The sequence below is a fragment of the Balaenoptera acutorostrata genome, chromosome 14 (genome assembly GCF_949987535.1).
Source record: "Balaenoptera acutorostrata chromosome 14, mBalAcu1.1, whole genome shotgun sequence".
In the NCBI taxonomy this organism is placed as follows: domain Eukaryota; kingdom Metazoa; phylum Chordata; class Mammalia; order Artiodactyla; family Balaenopteridae; genus Balaenoptera; species Balaenoptera acutorostrata.
The window spans coordinates 59,220,780-59,241,312 of NC_080077.1; the positions used below are offsets into that span (position 1 = coordinate 59,220,780).

Sequence of the window (20,533 nt, forward strand, 5' to 3'; positions counted from 1 at the left end):
ATCCCTCTGCCCCCAGCCCTGGGCAAGCATGTTGTATCATGTATCAGCACATCTTTGTTCTTTTTATTGCCTGTTACTACTGAAGAGTATTCCATTGTATTTTGTTTACACATTTACCAGTTGATGAACATTTGAGTTGCTTCCATTTTTTGGCTATTGTGAATAATGCTGTTATGAACGTTCATGTACAAGTCTTTATGTGGACATTTTTACTTTTCATTTCTCTCAGGTAGATATCTAGGAGTGGAATTCTTGGATCATATGTTAAAGCAATGCTTAACTTTTTGAGGAACTGCCAAACTGTTTCCAAAGCAGCTGCACCATTTTACATTCCCACTAGCAGTGTATGAAGGTTCCAATTTCTCCACATCTTCCAATACTTGTTATTATCTTACTTTTTTGTTGCGGCCATTCTAGTGGACGAGAAATGACATCTCATTGTCATTTTGATTTGCATTTCCCTGATAGCTAATGATTTTTTTCATGTGTTTATTGGCCATTTGTGCACCTTCTTTGGAGAAATATCTATTCTGATCCTTTGCCCATTTTAATTAGATTATCTATCTTTTTAGTATTGATTTGTAAGAGTTCTTTATCTATTCTGGATATAAATCTCTTATTGGATATATGATTTGCAAATATTTTCTCCCATTCTATGAATTGCTTGAATCCCATTCTATGAATTACTTTCTTGATGGCATCTTTTGAAATGTAGAAGTTTTTAGTTTTAAGTCCAATTTATCAATTTTTCTTTTATCCCTTGTATTTTTCTGTCACATCCAAGAATCACAAAGATTTTCCCCTATGCTTTCTTCTAAGAGTTTCATAATATTAGTTTTTACATTTAGGTGAGGTCTGTGATCCATTTTAAGTTCATTTTTGTGTATAGTGTGACATAGGAGTTGTGTCATTTTTTGCATGTGGATATTCAATTGTCCTAGCATTATTTGCTGAAAAGACTCTTTCCTATTGAATTTTCTTGGCACCTTCATCAAGAAAACTGAATGATTTTAGAAAAGCAGTAGACACACTCAGTCTGACAAGTCCCTGACCTATATCAAAGAAGAGTAGACCATTAGGAGAAAACAGTGTGACATTAAAACAAGAAGAGAATAAGATGAAATGGGTAAAATAAAGAAATAATGCAAAGGAATAAATAATATAACAGAAGCATTAACATGCACAGTACAGAGCAGAAAAGGAACTACTGAATGTCTAACCTCTTCCAGTTATATACATATATATGCACATATAAATAGATAGATGGATAGATTTTTTTAAAAACTGTAAAGCAGAAGTTGATAAATATGAGACAGAATAAAAATGCAATATAAGAACTTTAGATATTTTTCAATTAAGAAATTAGAATAATTTGAATAATAATTAAAGACATAGCTGAAGAAAGAATCCCTTAAGTAAAGATGTGAGTACATGGATGAGAAATGCTCAGAGCTTCCCTAGAAAAAAATCCAAAAGAAATCTCCACATAGATTTATTATAGAAAAAATGTATTAAAGGAAAATTCCTTTATAATCTAATTAAAATGGGCAAAAATGTATGAGGAAAAATGCTTTCTTTGCATGAGAGGGGCAATTGGATTGCTCCAGTTTCCTCTACTAAACAATAAATGTTAGAAGACAGGAAACATTTTAAGTTTTGAGTAAACAAACCTTTTTTTTTTAAACCAAAGACTTTAAAACCTGGGAATGTTGTCTTTCATTTGAAAGCAACTAAAAAACATCTTAGAAATTCAAGGGTTTGCTCTCCACCAATTTATTTCAATAATAATAACAATAATAATCATAATAATCACGATAATAACAGATAACACTTATTAATGTGCCAGGCATTGCTCCAAGCACTTTACATATATATATTAACTCATTTAATTCTCACAACAACTCTATGAGATGGATACTGTTGTTATCCCCATTTTACAGGTGAGAAACTGAGGCACAGAGCACTTGAGGAACTTGCTCAAGGTGCCATGATTAATAGGAGGCAGATTTGGGTATGAACCCAGGCAGTATGGCACTGGAGGTCATTCTCTTAACCACCAAGATAGGCTTCCTCCACTACAGATGGTACTATATTTTTCTATATTCACAGCTCCTAACGTCAGTGAAAGGCACTAGAAGTTGTTCAGCAGTTAAAAGAAAGTATTCAACTTTTAAAAACCTGAATTGTGTATTATGTACTAGTTGTAATGCTAGTCATGGGGATACAGAGAAAAAGACAGACTCAGCAACAAAGAGCTCCCCACAGTCTAGCACGAGAAGCAGGTGAGTCAGCAAAGGCAGTCCATGAATGTAGCAGGGGGATGCAGAGTGCACAGGGAGAAGAGGCACTGAACTGGCAACCTGGGGGCTCAGCACAGTATTCCTAATTTCAGTCTGCGACTAAACTCTGAGTTGGACCAAAAGCCCGTAGTATTAGGCACCCACAGCTGGGCCCACCAGTCTTGAGTCAACTAAAGATAGAAGTTTTGCCAGTACAAAAAGCAGCAGCAACAATTCTTTTTCCCTTTCCTTCCTCCTAAACAATGACTGGTTGTTGCCCTTTGATTCTCTTGTGCATAATTAGACGCTGAAGAAGCTACCCAGGCTTCCGTTAAACTTGACTGGAATGATGAGTTTTACAGAATCTTGCAGACATGAAAAGTGAATTGGTACCCACTTTCAGGTTTGACTGTTCAGCAACTGTCCAAGGCAATGGACAATGGAAGCTATGGGAGGCTGAGCAGTTAAGACTGTAATTCTGTTTCTTTCATAAAAACCATGGTCAAATAGCCCAGAAATAGACCCCCATAAATGCAGTCAACTGATCTTTGACAAAGGAGCAAAGGCAATACAATGGGACAAAGATAGTGTTTCAACAGATGGAGCTGGAACAACTGAACATCCACACATGAAAAAATGAACCTCGGCTCAGACCTTACACCATCACAAAAGTTAGCTCAAAATGGATCACAGACCTAAATGTAAAATGCAAAACTATAAAACTCCTAGAAGATAACAAAGGAGGAAATCTACATGATGCTGGGTGTGGTGATGCCTTTTTAGATACAACACCAAAGACAACTCATGAAAGAAATAATTAACAAGCTGGACTTCACTAAAATTAAAGACTTCTGTGAAAGACAATGTCAAGAGAATGAGAAGTCACAGACTGGGAGGAAATATTTGCAAAAGACACATCTGGTAAAGGACTGTTACCCAAAATATACAAAGAACTGTTAAAACTCAACAGTAAAAAAACAAACAACTTGATTAAAAAATGGGCCAGAAATCTTAATAGACATCTCACCAAAGAAGATACACAGATGGTAAATAAGCGTGTGAAAAGTTGCTCCACAGCATGTCATCAGGGAAATGCAAATTGAAACAACAATGGGATACCATTACACACCTATTAGAATGGCCAAACTCCTGAACACTGACAACAAAGGCTGGTGAGGATGTGGAGCAACAGGAACTCTGGTAACGTTACTGGTGGGAATGCAAAGTGGTACAGCCACTTTGGAAGACAGTTTGGTGGTTTCTTACAAAACTAAATACACTCTTACCACATGATCTGACAATCTCGCTCCTTGGTATTTACCCAAAGGAATTGAAAACTTATGTCCACACAAGAACCTGATATGCAGGGTTTTTATAGCAGCTTTATTCATAATTGCCAAAATTTGGAAGCAACCAAGATGTCCTTCAGTAGGTAAATGAATAAATAAACTATGGTACATCCAGACAATAGAATATTATTCAGCATTAAAAAGAAATGAGGGCTTCCCTGGTGGCACAGTGGTTGAGAATCTGCCTGCCAATGCAGGGGACACGGGTTCAAGCCCTGATCTGGGAGGATCCCACATGCCACGGAGCAACTAGGCCCATGAGCCACAACTACTGAGCCTGCGCGTCTGGAGCCTGTGTTCCGCAACAAGAGAGGCCGTGATAGTGAGAGGCCCGTGCACCGCGATGAAGAGTGGCCCCCACTTGCCGCAACTAGAGAAAGCCCTCACACAGAAATGAAGACCCAACACAGCCAAAAATAAATATAAAAAATAAATTAATTAATTAAAAAATAAAAATGTTATAAAAAAGAAATGAGCTATCAAGCTCATGAAAAGACATGAAAGAAACTTGAATGCATATTACTAAATAAGCCAATCTGAAAAGCCTATATACTATGATTCCGACCACGTGACACTCTGGAAAAGGCAAAACTATGGAGACAGTAAAAAAGATCAGTGGTTGTAAGGGCATAGCAGGAAGAGAGATGAATAGGTAGAGCACAGAGGATTGTTAGGGCAGTGAAAATACTCTGTATGATATTATCATGATAGATATACATCACTATACTATTGTCCAAACCTGTAGAATGTACACCAAGAGTGAACTCTAAGGTAAACTATGGACTTTGGGTGATTGTGATGTGTCAGTGGAGGTTCATTCTTGGTAAAAAAATTTTACTTTCTCATGAGTGATGTTGATCATGAGGAAGGCTATGAATGCGTGGGGTCAGGAGGTCTATGGGAAATCTCCATAGCTTCCTCTTAATTTTGTTGTAAACCTAAAATTGTTCTTAAAAAATAAAATTTTTTTTTTAATACTTTATTTATTTATTTTATTTATTTATTTATGACTGTGTTGGGTCTCTTAGTTTTCGTGCGAGGGCTTTCTCTAGTTGCGGCAAGTGGGGGCCACTCTTCATCGTGGTGCGGGGGCCGCTCTTCATCGCGGTGCGCGGGCCTTTCACTATCGCGGCCCCTCCCGTTGCGGGGCACAGGCTCCAGACGCGCAGGCTCAGTAGTTGTGGCTCACGGGCCCAGTTGCTCCGTGGCATGTGGGATCTTCCCAGACCAGGGCTCGAACCCGTGTCCCCAGCATTGGCAGGCAGACTCTCAACCACTGCACCACCAGGGAAGCCCTAAAATATTTTTTAAAGGGTCAAAAAAAAAAGAAATTCAAGGGTTCAGAAAATATGACATCCATGTACCTTACTGGTATATTACTGTATGGGAAGGTGTGATGGTCTGCCCATACTATTTCTGAACCCCAAAGGAGGAAATATAATTAGATCTGGTTTTCAGGTTGGTGGAGGAAGGAATGCGGAGGTGGGAAAAGTTTGAACCTGTGATGCTTCACTCAGCTGTTTCATCAGGTTCTTTCTTAATGAAATGTGTTATTTCTTGAGTTATGACCTATAGTCCACAATTTAGGAGGCCTCACACTGTGAATTTAGTGCTTATTTTTCTCCTGTGGAGGGAGTAATTTATTGAAAAATATTGTTTCCTTATCCAGATCATGTGAGCAGAGCTCTTCTGCAGACCCACCTCCCTGACGGTAATTTGCTAATGAGAAAAGATATGGGAAAAGAGAGTGAGTGCCCTTTGGATATAGCCTCTTTTGGAGTGAAGGTCATTCAAAAATGCAACTAGCACTGAGGTCCAAACTCTGAGATTAACTGAAGTTTCACTTAGATTTAATACCATACAAGCACGATACATTTCAAGATTTCCAAGTACCTCACAACCTGTAAGTTTTCTGTCTTGATTCCTTCAAAATCGTACAGCTTATGCACTTAACCTTCACTTGGAAGTTCATTTCCACCTCAGGTACTGAAAGCAGTTTTCACTGAACAGTGTTAGGAAGAGCCCCAAGTCAATTTGGTTTAACTCAACACACTTACTTTTATACTTGCCCTGAACTTGGCACTATGCAAGTTACTGATGACAAGATAAATAACCACAAAGAGAAATCAACCACAGGCTTTACTCTTTAAGTGACTGCATAAGAACTGCCCGAGAGGTTGTTAAAAATGTAGGACTTGGCCCAGTTCCCAGAGGTTCTGATTCATTAGTTCTTCTAGGGGATCCAGAGTGAGAGATTTCTCTTTGGAAACATTTGTCTAGAAGCCAAGCACAGAATAGATATCTCAATACGATGTCAAAATTAACCATTATTTTAAATAATGGTTAAAATCATAGACTTTGGCACCAGAAAATCTGGATTGGAATCTAGTACTACTACTTACTACTATATGACATTAGGTAAGTTATTATTATATCTCTATAAAATCTTACCTCCTAGGGTTGTTGTTGATGATTATAATAAATGAAGGAATTTAAGTCTAAAGAAATGAATTAAAGCTTATAGCTTTAATAATTCTGTTTTACTGAGGGGTACTGTAACAAAATGTCCCATTACAATAAAGGGACTTGGGAATCAGTGTAGGCAAAGGGAGAGATGAAGACAAGATCTAGAGTCTGTATGGATGAAGAATGAGATTTTGAAATGAGAGATGAACAGAGATATCTAATTAAGAAGATTGCTTAAAGTTTGCTCTGTTGTGTGCAAGGTACATTTCCCAAAGAAAACTTCATAACATTTACATTACTAGCCAATGTTTTTGAAGTTGGACTTGCTTTTGCAGGGAATGCCAGAAGTTGAGTCTGTTCTCAGAGTGGGCTGGGTGCAAGAGAAAAGGCTGCTCAAAGGGTATAGTCATATTTTTATTACATAAGTAAAATGCTACTAGTCTGACACATAACAAACCTCCAATACAGCTATGATTCACGGGGTGACATGTGCTCATAAAGAGGCATGTAGTAGGTTGAACAGAGACTCCCCAAAGAGACATGTCCACATCCTAACCCTCAGAGCCTGAGGATACTGTCTTATATGGCAAAAGATGTGATTAAATTAAGGATTTAGGGCTCATGCATAAAATATCTGCATGGGCCCTAAATGCAATCACATGCATTCCTATAGATATGAGGCAGAGAGGGTTTTGAGACCTAAGAGGGGGAGGCAATGAGATTGGAGCCATGAGGCTGCAAGCCAAGGAACTCCTGGAGCCACCAGCAGGTGGAAGAGACAAGGAACTGATTTTCCCTCAAAGCCTTTGGAGGGAGCAGAGCCCTGTTGACAGCTTGATTTCAGATTTCTGGCCCACAGAACTGTGAGAGAAAAAAATATCTGTTGTTTTAAGTCACCCAGTTTGTGGTAATTTGTTACAGCAGCCATCAGACAGGAAACAACAATTTTTTCTGAGAAATATAAATGGTGGCCATACGGAGAGATAAGAAATAAAATCAGGTACGTTCAGTTAGGTCTTTGAATGGCACAACTAAGAAGCCAAAACTCTAAGGCCTTGGTACTCAAAGTGTGGTTTTTGGAGAAGCAGCAGCATTACCTCAGAGCTTTTTAAAAATGCAGAAGTGGGGGCCACATTCCAAACCTACTCAATTAGAATCTGCATTTTAACAAGATCCACAGATCATTTGTATGCACTCTAATATTTGAGAAGCATGCTTCTAGGGCAAGGCTACTGGAAGATTTTGAAAGATTTAATGCAGATCAGTGACAAGGTAATACTTGCATTTTAGGTCAAACAATCTGGTGGTATTATGAAGAAGAGATTTGACAGGGGTAAAACCCAAGGCAGAGACAAGTGACTGCAACAGTACTAGTAAGAGATTATCAAGTTTTGAACAGAGATGGTGGTAATAGAGATGAGGAAAAAACAACACAAATTTAAGAAATATTCAGACCCTGGTCTGATGTGTACTAATGCTGCTCACACCTAGGTTCTATAACGTGTCCTTATTCTTTGTGCTTCTATTTCTAAGAGGATCTCAAAATGGGATTCTTTCTGGCATAGTTTCTACTGAAGCACCAACAGATGACAGGATACCCAAGTGAGTATGAGATACCGTCTCCTCTCCATAGGCAGGTTTACAAAGGAAATGTGTTCAAGAAACTATTACATGGGACTCTCTCTCTGAGTCTGCCCGTGTATCTATCCACATGTACTGTACTTTTTTCTCCTAATAAATACTTGTTAAAAAAACAAAAAAAGAAACTGTTACATGATTCTCTGAGCCTTCACCAGATTTAGGATATAAAGAAGTGTCACAGAAAGTAAAGAAGCTTCTTCAGAGAACTGCCAACTATGTTGTAGGCACCTACCCCCCCGCAGGGAATAGAGTATGACCTTCCAATCTCACGTCTAGTGGGGTTACTGACAGGGGACCAGAGGAGAGCTTTGAAATGTGTTTTCTGCACTTGGAAAATGCAAAGAACTAGTGTACTGATGTCCCCAAATGCTTAAGTGTACTGTACACTGAGATGTGATTCCACTTCCACCCCAGGAAATTTAGAGGCTAAGAGCATGACTGACTACTTGGTGGAGCCAGAAGAGTGCCGCTGCTTTAGGACTGGCCTTCACTCCCAAAACTTATCAGGGCAAGGGGCGTAAGCCAGGGAGAAGAGAGCTAGAGTGGGTCATCTTGGGGTCTGTCCAATAAAGCCATCTGGAGGAGAAAGAGGTTCCCCTCAAAATGAAAGTATAGGTGCACAGCAGGCTTCCCAGGGCCTGAGGAAGGAAAGATGCATCAGTCAGGGGACTGCAGGAGTTGGGAGCATCTAGTTGAGAACCTTCAGAGTCCTCAAAAGTGCCCCCCAACAGAAAGAGCCGGCTTTAATCATTTGCCTTTAATCAGGACCTGCCAGGGTCCCTGCTTTTAAAATCAGAGAGGGAAACCACCAGGCTCTGTAGCCAAGCAAGAAATTTCCTCCATCTCCTGACCTCCTTTCAGCCCCCAACTTGTAAGGAATGTGTGTGTCCTTGGAAATGACAGCGCTAAGTGCGGTGGGAGAATGTTGCCATACGGAGAAAGGAGAGAGAAGGCCCACCCCACTTCTTCAGTTCAGGCCTTCGGCTCCAAGTAGGTTTAAATAAGCTGGTGGAAGGGAGAAGAATTTACACTAAATCCAATTCTTCACTTTCATTTTTATACTCTAGTGAATAGTCTAGTATTAAATAGTCTACTGAATCACAATAGCGTTTGTGATCTAAAATGACAGTGGAAAGTTACATTATCTAAAAGTAAGCAACAACAACAACAATAAAACTATAATCTCATGGGAGTTTTCCTCCGGGAACAAGTAATCCATTCCAATAAAATTTAAACGAACTGTGAAAGAAAAAAACGTTTCATTTTGGCTATGTCAAAAGCTATGCTTGCTCCAGTATGCAGATTAAATTAGAATTCTAGTAAATATTGCTCGTCACCCCTCAGGTCAAGAATCTAGTAAAGTGACAGATGCCCTTCCAGAGCCTGAACCTCCAGAAGCGATGCCGGCCTCAGAAGGCGAAGAGGAGGAAGGGGCCCTGGAGGCCATGCTGGCTGTGCATTGCAGGTGGGGCCATCCCGTTGGGCCCCTGGCTCTTCTCACCGCCCTCCACGCACACGCCTCTGAAGCCTCACTTGCGCTGCACCTCTATGATGAGGCATCACATTCTGGAGGAGTTCTTTGCTAATTATCTCTTCACTCTTTGCAGCGGTTTTGAGATCTCATCTTCAGGAGTATAAACAAAAGGATCTTTTGCGGGGCTGGGCAACGAAGTCCATCTTCTTGCAAAGCACTTCTGAGAATGGATTTGATTGCCTGAATATTGAGGACTATGTACATTTTTTGGTCTTTAAAACACATAAATGAATTTTATATAAATGGGTTTCAATAAATTTCTGCGTTAACACTTTAAAAACATAACTAAATAAATAAAAATAATACCTTAGATGTTGGCTTCCTCAGAGGAGTGTGGGAAGTTGAATTGGTTCATTTAGGTTAGAAGATGGCTAAACAGAAAAAGATGGCTTCTGGCACTTGTGTCAGTTGTGGGCATTAGTAACCCCCATTCATGTCTGCAGGACGTGGTCTCAACACACTTAGGATATGGTTGTCTATTTCCAGAGTTTCAAACTATAAGAGGATATTTTACTCTTTGTGCTTTTATAAAAGGAAACACTATAATTGGTGCTACACACTTAATAAAAAATTGTTGTTTATAATTGTTTTGCTTATATATGTATTTATAATTTCTTGCTGTGTCTCTGTGAAAGCTTAACAAGAGAAATTCTCCCATAGAGCGTATATGTCAGAATTTATTTTGTAAAATTCACTTTAGGGGTTGTTAAATAACCAGGTCTGTTCAGAGATGTGTAAATCTGAGGCTTTATGTTCAAGCAGACAATTTTTATCATTGTACATTGATTGTACCTAGATTTTAAATTTTCAAATGACTCAATTGATGAAATCCATATCACATTTTAAATGAAGAACTTATTTTTAAGCAACCTTCGATATATATTTTAAGTACTAATACTAAAATTAATTATCTGTCCCTATTTTTCTATCTTTCTTCTGCATAATAGCAACATAAACACCAACAGACAGAGCTGTAACCAAAATGAGTCCCTTCTTCTGGTCTAGAAAATACTAGGATTCTAGATGATAAACCATTCAATAAAGAAGGGAATGAGGTAACCCCTGACACCTTTGTCATCGGTCCCCAGGTCAAGTCCTCCTTTATGAAATTCCACATCTTGCCAAAAGATGGGGCTCTTGTATCCAGCACAGAAACTGAAAGTGATAGAGAAGAGAAGGCTATGCAACCCACGAGGGCCTTTTGCTAGCAAGAAAGTTCAGCTTTGGAGGATGCACCAAGAGGCCTTTAGGCACATTCTTTCAGTCAGATTGTCAACCTCTTAGAGACTCAATTTCCTTACCTGTGAAATCTAGATAATAAAAGTGAGAATAATAGAGTTCTGGAAGAAGTGCTTATTAGCACAATGCCTGGCAAAAGAGCAGATAGGTGGGCAATGAATGTTAGCTGTCATCCCTAAAAGCCAAGTGTTTGTCTTCTCTACTATTGTGTCTGCTGACCCATAGTAGGTATTCAATACACAATATATCACTTGAATGAAAGGCTGAATGAACCTTTGAATCAACCTATAGAGTTAGCTAAACATAGCTTTTAGTCTGAGCCTCTTGAGCCTTTGAAATCGGAATCTTATGCATGACTTGAACCTTGCCCTTCCTGACCAATGACTCTATAATATCTGCCTGCCCGACCTGTGATTTGATTGACTTTAACTGTTCTGGTCCTGCTAAGGTGGTGTTTCAGTTTTCAGCCTGTTTCAGTTTGTTTTGTATCTTACTATATCTTAACAAGAACAAAAAAATCACAACTCATCTTAAACTAGGAAGAGAGCTAAACCTATCAAAATAGTAATAAAAATTATTTTAAACAGAAATTTGACATCAACAATAAGTGGCACCTTAACTCTTTAAATCTTTTAATTTCATTTTAAGCCATAATGGCATTAGTTCCTCAGAGACAATTCCTCAACACATTCATGTAAAGAAAAAATGTTCAAAACATAGGGACGATTTTAGACAATTTCACCCTTCTTTATGGAGGTTTTTGGGAGTTTACACTCTTTCTAGGGAAGTCTTACCCAATCCCCAAGCCTCAAAATCACTGAAATGTTGCTAACTCAGCCTTGTGTTTTAGTATTGTCAGTTCTGGTATTATTGCTCCTGGAAAACTCTCAGTTTTATTGTGTAGCTGTTGCCCAACTTTCAAAAGTACAAGTCCGTAATCTTGGTAGAATCCTCGTATTTATATATATAGGACAATTAAGGAGGAAGAAAATGTTAGTGCTCTTGCTCCAATCTTAACTCTCTTGTCAAATATGCTGAGATGCTTCATAATAATTCAGAATCCTTAAAAATACAAACTCATGAAATTAATCATTGAGAAAAAATATTCTGAAGAACCAATTTAACTTTAGGTTTCAGAAACAACAAATTCTCCAGTGAGAGAAGTGAAGATTTAGGGGTTACGTAGTAAAGAATTGGGGTTCGCCCAAAGAGAAGGCCTGGCCTTTGCCCTCAGCCTTACAGTATCTGCCGTTTGCCTGAGGGCCTTGGGTCCTACTGGGTTGTCTAACAATATGATCTAGGGTGGGGACTGGCCACACCCATACAGTCTTAGGTTGGGGGCTGGCCCTTCCAAAGGTCCAACTGTGTGAGTTAGGGTGGGGGCTTTGAGTCACAAAGTATCCATAGACCTGGAAACTGGGATTAAACAACTGGGCGATCAATCAAGCCTACATAATAAGGCCCCCCCCAGAACCTCTGGACACCAACCTCAGGTGAGCCTCCCTGATTGGCAGTACACTGTGCATGTTGTCACACATCAGTGTTGGAACAGTACCATGTCCTGACTCCATGGCTAGAAGACAACTGAAACTCTGCATTTGAAACCCTCCTGGACTCTGCTCTATGTGTGTCTGCTTTTGACTAATCTTAATCTGTATCCTTTCCCTTTAATAAAACACAACCATGAGTATAACAGCTTTCAGTGAGTTTTATGAGTCTTTCTAGCAAATTATTGAAACTGAGGTAGTTTGGGGACCCCCCCACCCATACCCCTGCAAACTTGCAGTTGGTGTCAGAAGTGAGGGTGGTTTTGTGGTGCCTCTAACTTTGTAGTTGACCTAAACTTCTCATAGGGGATTTCCAGATTTGTCTGAATAAAAAAGTCACAGCAAGTTAACTTGACTGTCATTTTGGAACTACCAAGCTGTACTATAATAGTGCAGGATGGAGTTACGCTGGCCTTGCCTACACTTAAAGTAAGCACAACCTGTCTTTGAAGTTCAAAGACCAATGACAACTCTAATGTATATTACTACCTAATAAACACCTTTTCCATACTTTTCCAGGGTTTTCCCATAAGAAAAGACTTTAAAATGGAGGGTGGAAATCTCTCTTTCAAGTACCAACAAGCCTCACAAATTAAGACCAAGGTAGCAAAAACCTGAAAAAATGTTGCGTGATGTATTATTTATATGAATTTTAAAACTAGGAATATAATCTATGTTGATATCAGAATAGTGGCTTCTTTGGGGTGGCTGCGGTGGGGTCAGGGGATTTGAGTGCTGACTGGGAGGGTCATAAGAATATCTGGGAGAGTTAGAAATGTTCTATAACTTGATTTGGGTAGTAGTTACATGAGGTGGTATATGGCACTGTACAGTTAAGATTTGTACACCGGTACATTTCAATTTTTCAAAAAAGCTTTACCTCAATAGAAAAATGTGAAGTCCTTTGTCACATAATAAAAGAAACACTGAGGGTAAAAGAAAAATTGTATTTATTTAATAGATACTTGGTGTCTAATATGTGTCCTTTGTCACATAATAAAAGAAACACTGAGGGTAAAAGAAAAATTGTATTTATTTAACAGATACTTGGGGTCTAATATGTGTCAGGCATTCTGTTAGTACTTGTGGATACAACATAAAGCAAAAAACAGAAATGGCACTTGTTAATAGATGACCAAATAGTCATTCTTAGCCTTTAGGCTACCATCAGCAACAGCTTGCACTTTAAAATTCAGTATGGGTTTATTCTCTAGGATTAATCCTACAAATAAACCTTTTATAATTTTGCATATGAAACATTTTGTTCTACCTATTCTTATATGCCCAGTTCAGTTTTCACTATTTCCACAAAGGTTTTTAATGTCTTGTATCCAGAGGTGGCCTACCTTTACTTTGAATTCCTTTTGCACTCATAAAGTATCACGAAACTCCACACTTAATTGTTCTTGAAGAGTCTTGAGTGTTAAATTTGTCTTCTACCCAAACTGTAAATTCCTCTAAGTTCCCTGAGACTAGAGATCATATCACGTTTTTCTTTGGAATGTTTCACACTGCTTAGCAAAGTGTGGACTTTGTGGTATATGCTTAATTTCTTGTGGGTAGAATGAATGAAAACTTCACTTTGACCACATTGAACATGCTTAAGAATAGGTTACACTTCAAGAAAAATTAATCCTTAAAGTAATTACTATTCAGGATTTCATTTTGCCATTTTTTACTAGCTCACTTTTTATGTGTTAGAAAGAGATAAAAGTTATTCTTGACATTTTCTTCTGTTCCTTTTGGCTCAGTTCTGATAAGAAGGGAAGAGAGGCTATTCTTTTTTTTTTTTTTTAATTTATTTTTATTTATGGCTGTGTTGGGTCTTCGTTTCTGTGCGAGGGCTTTCTCTAATTGCGGCAAGTGGGGGCCACTCTTCATCACGGTGCGCGGGCCTCTCACTATCGCGGCCTCACTTGTTGCGGAGCACAGGCTCCAGACGCGCAGGCTCAGTAATTGTGGCTCACGGGCCTAGTTGCTCCGCGGCATGTGGGATCTTCCCAGACCAGGGCTCGAATCCGTGTGCCCTGCGTTGGCAGGCAGATTCTCAACCACTGCGCCACCAGGGAGAGAGGCTATTCTTATCTGTTTAATACCAGTATATTTGCTTTAATTGAGAAGGAAAAGCATTCTGGGTGAAACATTTGTCTCCAAATATTTCCTACCTCCTGATTATTTAACTTAGTACAGGGTTGCCTGAAATAAATACTACATTTCCCAGCTTCCCTTGCAACTCAGTATGGCCATGTGACTGTAAGTGAAAGGTATACTTTCAGTTTCCCAAGGGATGCACTTTGGTTCCTCCTCTTCCTTAGGACTGCTACTTGGAATATGGTCATGACTGTGAGTCATCTTGGACTATTAAATGAGGACAACATCCTAGAAACGGCAGAGCAACGAGAAGGTGCATGTGTCCCTGGATGAATAAATCGAAAAAGAAAGTACAACATTCTAGGATCACCCATGCATCCTGTATATTAGATGTCTATTGTTTAAGCTACTGTTATTCTGGGTCTCATTATATATAGCTTAACCAATTTCCCACCTTATCCATGGGGGTAATCATAGAATGGCAACAGTTAGCACAGAATGATTCTTCCCTTCCCACACAGTACTTTAAGGAATAAACATGTTTCAGCCCCAAACTTTGGGTGGATCATTTGCTTGTATAAGACAACCAGACCTAGCTTCTGCTATCAAAAGACTAGTTAAAAATTAGTTTTGAAGCTAACTGCCTCTGATCTTTTTTCCCCAAGGTCCCATCCACCCACACAAACATATACTCAAATGCATTCTCACACTGACCACGGGGTATCACCTGGCATTTGGGCAACCAATTGGATATCAAGTTAAAACAGCCAATAAGAACTGGGTGAATAGTAGTTTTCATTGCATATTTTATATTGACTTTGAGTGGTGTTGCTTTTTAATACCTAACCTTGACTGCATCCTTGAAATTGGCTTTTGTCTGTATTTTGTAATATTTTATGAAAATTTAATATATTTTATTATCTTATAAGAAATAGTTAAAAATATTCATCCACTGAACAATTCATAATTTCAAGGCTGCTAAAAGATGCATAACTTCCATTTCGTATGTTCAACTTGGAAATTATTATAGCTATACATACCTCAATACCTTGAGCTTACTCTTGTATATTCAAGCATCTTCTACTTCTTCTCTCCTATCTCACAGAAAAACGTCCTTCTACCAAAATAAAGAAAAACCTCACCCATGGTCTTCAGTGCATCCTTGTCTGCCTTTACCTCCTTATTTCCTTACTTAGCTAATCTATTTCTTATAGGTTCTTTCCCTTTATCAATCCTTGCCCCTCCTCTTCTATCTTAAAAACACACACAGACAAAAGTCTCTCTCAGACCCTAATACTTCTTCATGTATTGCCTTGCTTTTCTAGACAAAAATGATTATCATCAGTGTTTTCATTTTCCCACTTGTCATTTACTCGCTTACATTTCCATATGATTCCATCTTTATCAGGTAACTAAAAGTGATTCCAATTCATCAGTCACCTAAATCTCCAAGGACATTTATTCAGTCTCTACTCTCCTTGACTTTGAGCAGGAATTAACCTTGTTGATGACTTTAAAAAAAAAAAAAATTCTATATATCTTTGCCTATCACTTATCTCTTTGATCACTCTTCTCCTTTTCTAGCTCTCTTTCTTCCTCCCAATCCTAGGTATAATGGATACAGTTTGTTTTGATCCTTTTCCTGATAATACCTTTTCTGAATTTCTTTTAAGGAACTACCCCTGTCTACATTTTATCCTTGCACCGTTTGATTTACTACAACTTCATTTTTTTCAAATCCCCTGCCTTACCATCTATTCTACTGAATGCCCCCTCTACCCATCCCTGCCCCCGCCCCAGCATTTCCTCCTCTAAGACTTGCTCCTTGAACCCTTCAGCTTTGTGCTCCCATCTACACTGCTTCCTCTCTAGACGATGCACAGCCCTCTTCCATGATTTTTTTCTTTGCCTTTTTCTAGGATTGATACACCTTTTCCAGAATTCCATGGTTTCCTCTTGGTTTTTGCCCTTATTTTGCTGGAGTATATGGTCAAGTAACTTTCTAAAAGATCATACCGGAGGAAAGTGTTCTGTGGTTCTCCATCCTTGCTGACTGAAAATATCTTTACTTTGCTCTTGTAGCTAATTGATAATTTGAATGAGTACAGAACTCTAGACTGAAAAATATCTACCATTAAAACTTTGAAAATATTCTGTAATTGTCTTCTAGATCCAGTGCTGCTGAGTAGGTCTTATTTTTATTCCTTTGTTGGTAAAACGTTTTTTTATGTTTGGAAAATTTGCAGGTTTATTATTATTATTATTCATAGTTTTTATTCTTGATCTTTTTTTTCCTCACTTAAAAAAAATCTCTTTCTCTTCTACTGATTGAATTGGCTGGTTGGATTGGCTCGCCATGACTTTGATCTTTTTTCATATTTTCTGTTTATGTCTTTATATCTTATGTTCTAGATTTCCTTGATTTTTATCTCCAATACTTCCAATGAATTTTTTATTTAAGTAATCATGTTTTTAGTGTCTCGGAACTCTATTTTATTCTTTGGTTGCTCTTTTTTCAGAATATTTGGTTTGTATCTTATAAATCCAATATATTCTGAATACTGGAGTATATAAATTGGAGTGATTTTAAAAAATGTCCTTTTTTATTTAATGAATTTTAATGGCTTCCTTTGCAGTTAGTTACTCTGTTTTTCTTTGTCTTTCTCTTTCAGAATGGTGATTTTCCTGATTTGCCTGTTGATTCTTCATTGTATGTTCCTACATAAAAAGAGCTGGTCATTGATGTGGTTTTCCTTTGCTTTTAGTAAGTAGGATGTCTTCCAGTTCTTTCTCCTGTGTGGAAATTGTGAATAAATGGCCAGGGCAGGGCGAGAAATGCCAAATATCAGGTTTCACTTTAGGATGGGTAGGCAAGTAGCTAGCTGGCTCTCTGAATGCTGGCTCTGAATGCCAGAACAATAGTGGTTTTGCTCTGTGTTGTCAACATAAAAGTTTTCACTTCTTCTCTACTATTTGTGCAATTAACTTGGAGGAGACTTTGGGGTCTTTTTGGTTTCTGTTTTTGTCTGGTGGCTGATGTGTCTTTGTCTGCTCTCAGTGTGCATGGATGAGAGAAGGAAATGTGTATTGTGACTGATTCACTTGTACCATATTTAGAATGTTATCTCCATTTTCAGCCCTTATTCTCACTTCTGCCCTCTGCCATGCTCCCAACCAACTCTTTTGTAGCGTCTTCACTATATTTTTTTGGGCATTGGTTTTGGGTGTTATTACTAGTCAAATCACTACTATTAGCTTTGTTATCCAGGAAATTGTTGAAATTTCATTTACTTTTCTCCCCTTCTCTACCTACTGTCCTCTCCTTAACATAAGCACATACATAAAAACACACATATCTTTATTCTTTTATTTACTCTTTGGTTTTTCTACTTCTACATTTTTATTTCAGTAGTGTCTAGGAAAGAGTAGTTGGCAGATGATATGCCAAGTTCACCATCTTGAACAGAAACCCAAGAACAACTCTCTATATTTTATAAGCATATATTTTGCCATTTGAATAAAACATATTGCAGAATCCTCCCTAGCTGACTATCCCTTGGATTTGTGACCACCTCTACAACATTCTTATTCAAAGGGAGATAGAATTACTACCAGGGTAATGGGAGGAGCTCACATTTCTTTAGTTCTTTGGAACTCTAACAAATTCATTTTATTAAGTGAGGAAGAGGACAAAAATGGTGGTTGGGTAGGCAACCAACAGTCTGCCATGGTAGTGATCTTTTTTTCCTTCCCAACTCAGTTCATTAAAAAGTTTAGGGAGGCTTATTTTAGAATTGAGTCTTTTATTATTTGGTATCCCCCAGCAGTTAAGTGTCAGCTCCAGGTAAGGAACTGCACTGGGGTCCATCAAAGATGGACTTTTAAGACCCAATGTTGCAAGCAGGGGTAGGGAAGACGGCAGGACATTGCACTGAGAATAGGTAAAACCAAAAAAGGCCTATAAGCTAAGGCTGTGGGACACTAATGAGCTGGGCAGACCTAGGGGTCTTACATACTGAGATACTAAGAGACTGATGGGCTGGAAATGAGTCTGGAGCTTATTAACCCATCCCAACAACCCATGAGGTGACAAAGGCTGAGACTGAAAGGCTAATTTGCTAATATGATGGAACACAGACATGAAAGAGCCAAAAACATGGATGACTTTGTTGAGCCACTGAAAATACCCCACCCTGAGATTTTGTTTTTGAGACAATTTTGGAATAATTAAGGTAATTTTAGTCAAATGATCTAGTTACATACACATACATATATAATTTTTCATATATGGGGTCATATTGTATATATATTGTTTTGTAAACTATTTACTCAATTGTATATCTTGATATGTTTCCACATCAATTGATTCCACTTTACAGATGTGCTATAATTTATTTAAATCAACCCTCCCTGGAACATTTTTTGGTATAATACATTTTTAAGTACAATGAGTTTTAGTTGGTTGCCCAACCACCCATTAATTTCAACCCACTATACTCAGTATTGCCAAGATAATCTTACAATCCCAGTTGGTAACTGCCAAATCCCGATTGCCTATAGAACTAAATTCAAAATTGAGTCTCTCCTTACAGACCAGTTTCTAGCCAATTTTGACTTGTCAGTACCTTCTAATAAGAACCTTCCACTATAGACAAACAGGTTACTCACCACAGAATGCATCTGCAGTCTTGTTTCCTTGTCTTTGCTCATGGCATATTTTATGGACAGTCTTCCTTCTCTTCATGAGGAATCTTGTCATCAGACTGTCCTTCCATTAACGTTTTGGAAAATCCCCCAAGGACTACAAAGGGTACAAAGATAGTTCTCAGAGTTCAATGAAGTATATTTCCTTGTAGGTCAGGATTATCTAATAGAACAAGATACAAGCGACCTATGTAATTTAAAATTTTTCTAGTAGCCAAATTAAAAAAGTGAAAATAAGTGAAATTAATTTTAATATACTAACCCAATATCTACCAAATATTTCAACATGTCATCAATATAAGAATTAAGCTATTTTACATTTTTTCTTTGTACTAAGTCTTTGAAATCTGGTGTGTATTTCACACTTACTGCATGTCTCAATTTGGACCAGCCACATTTCAAGTATAAATATTCATATTTGGCTAGTGGCTACCCTACTGGACAGGGCAGTTCTAAGCAGTCTATTTTCGATTTCCTTCTTGTCCCCTAAGTCTCTGAAACTGTGATGAGAACAATCTGTCATGTAAACTCCTAGAACTTATTGTTAGTACCTCTCATCATATAGCCTCCCTGCATTTTTTTTTAATTTCTTTTTTTTGCCTCTTTTATTTATTTATTTATTTATTTATTTATTTATTTATTTATTTATTTATTTATTTATTTATTTATTTATTTATTTTAGGCTGTGTTGGGTCTTCGTTTCTGTGCGTGGGCTTTCTCTAGTTGCGGCAAGCGGGGGCCACTCTTCATCGCGGTGCGCGGGCCTCTCACTATCGCAGCCCCTCTTGTTGCGGAGCACAGGCTCCAGACGCGCAGGCTCAGTAATTGTGGCTCACGGGCCCAGTTGCTCCGCGGCATGTGGGATCTTCCCAGACCAGGGCTCGAACCCGTGTCCCCTGCATTGGCAGGCGGATTCTCAACCACTGCGCCACCAGGGAAGCCCCGACCTCCCTGCATTTTTTACCTTTTGATGCATTTGACTTGTCTCATAGCTAACCTGTAAATTCTAAGGCTGGAACCATGAACTGATTGACTCTCAAGGTTGTAAACACCTTTAACAAAACCATCAACTAATTCTTCTCTTGACGCCTGGTTCCCCTGCACCTAGTTCCTATTAAGTAAGACTTCAGAATCTACTTAAAGTCAAATCCAGGGGTCAAGGCATCCATGTAACCTAAAGCAGACACCTTCTCTGGCGAGTGCTAGAAGGGGATCTTCTTTTCAGGATCTGAAATCTGTTTCTCTCAAGTCTGCACCTCTTGAGACCACATGAAGCAAATCTATGTTACGTGATGAGTTTTTACATACTTGGAGACAGTCCCAGTAGCTTTCTCTCTTCTGTGAGAATCTTCCCAAGTTCAAAGAGTACTTCTTCATTTGTCATGCTTTTGAGCACTCTTCATCATTTTGCTCTTTGAAATAATTCCAACTTCTTTGAGGTCTTCTTAAAGTGCTTGATCTAGAACTGAACGCAGAACTACAGAAGTAGTTTGGGCAGAGAAGTGTATAATTGGATCACTATTGGCTGCCTCTCTATAAAACACGGTTCTATGAGGTGTCAAGACACATTCCTTACGAGAGGGGTATGGAAGCGAAAAAAGGAGCCACGACACATTATTAACTCATACCGCCTTTGCATGCCCGGCTTTTAGCCTAGAACTGTACACACATACAGCACATTCT

At 38.5% G+C, this 20,533-nt stretch overlaps 1 long non-coding RNA gene across 3 annotated transcripts in view; it reads right to left on the reverse strand.

The window, feature by feature from the left end:
- The window catches only part of LOC130704736 (uncharacterized), a 44,890-nt gene that overhangs the window by 23,782 nt on the left and 575 nt on the right, over positions 1 to 20,533 (reverse strand). For all 3 annotated transcript variants that reach the window (XR_009005179.1, XR_009005177.1, XR_009005180.1), the window contains exon 2: positions 18,815 to 18,947. This is a non-coding gene — a long non-coding RNA (uncharacterized LOC130704736). The remainder of the gene's footprint in view (positions 1 to 18,814; positions 18,948 to 20,533) is intronic.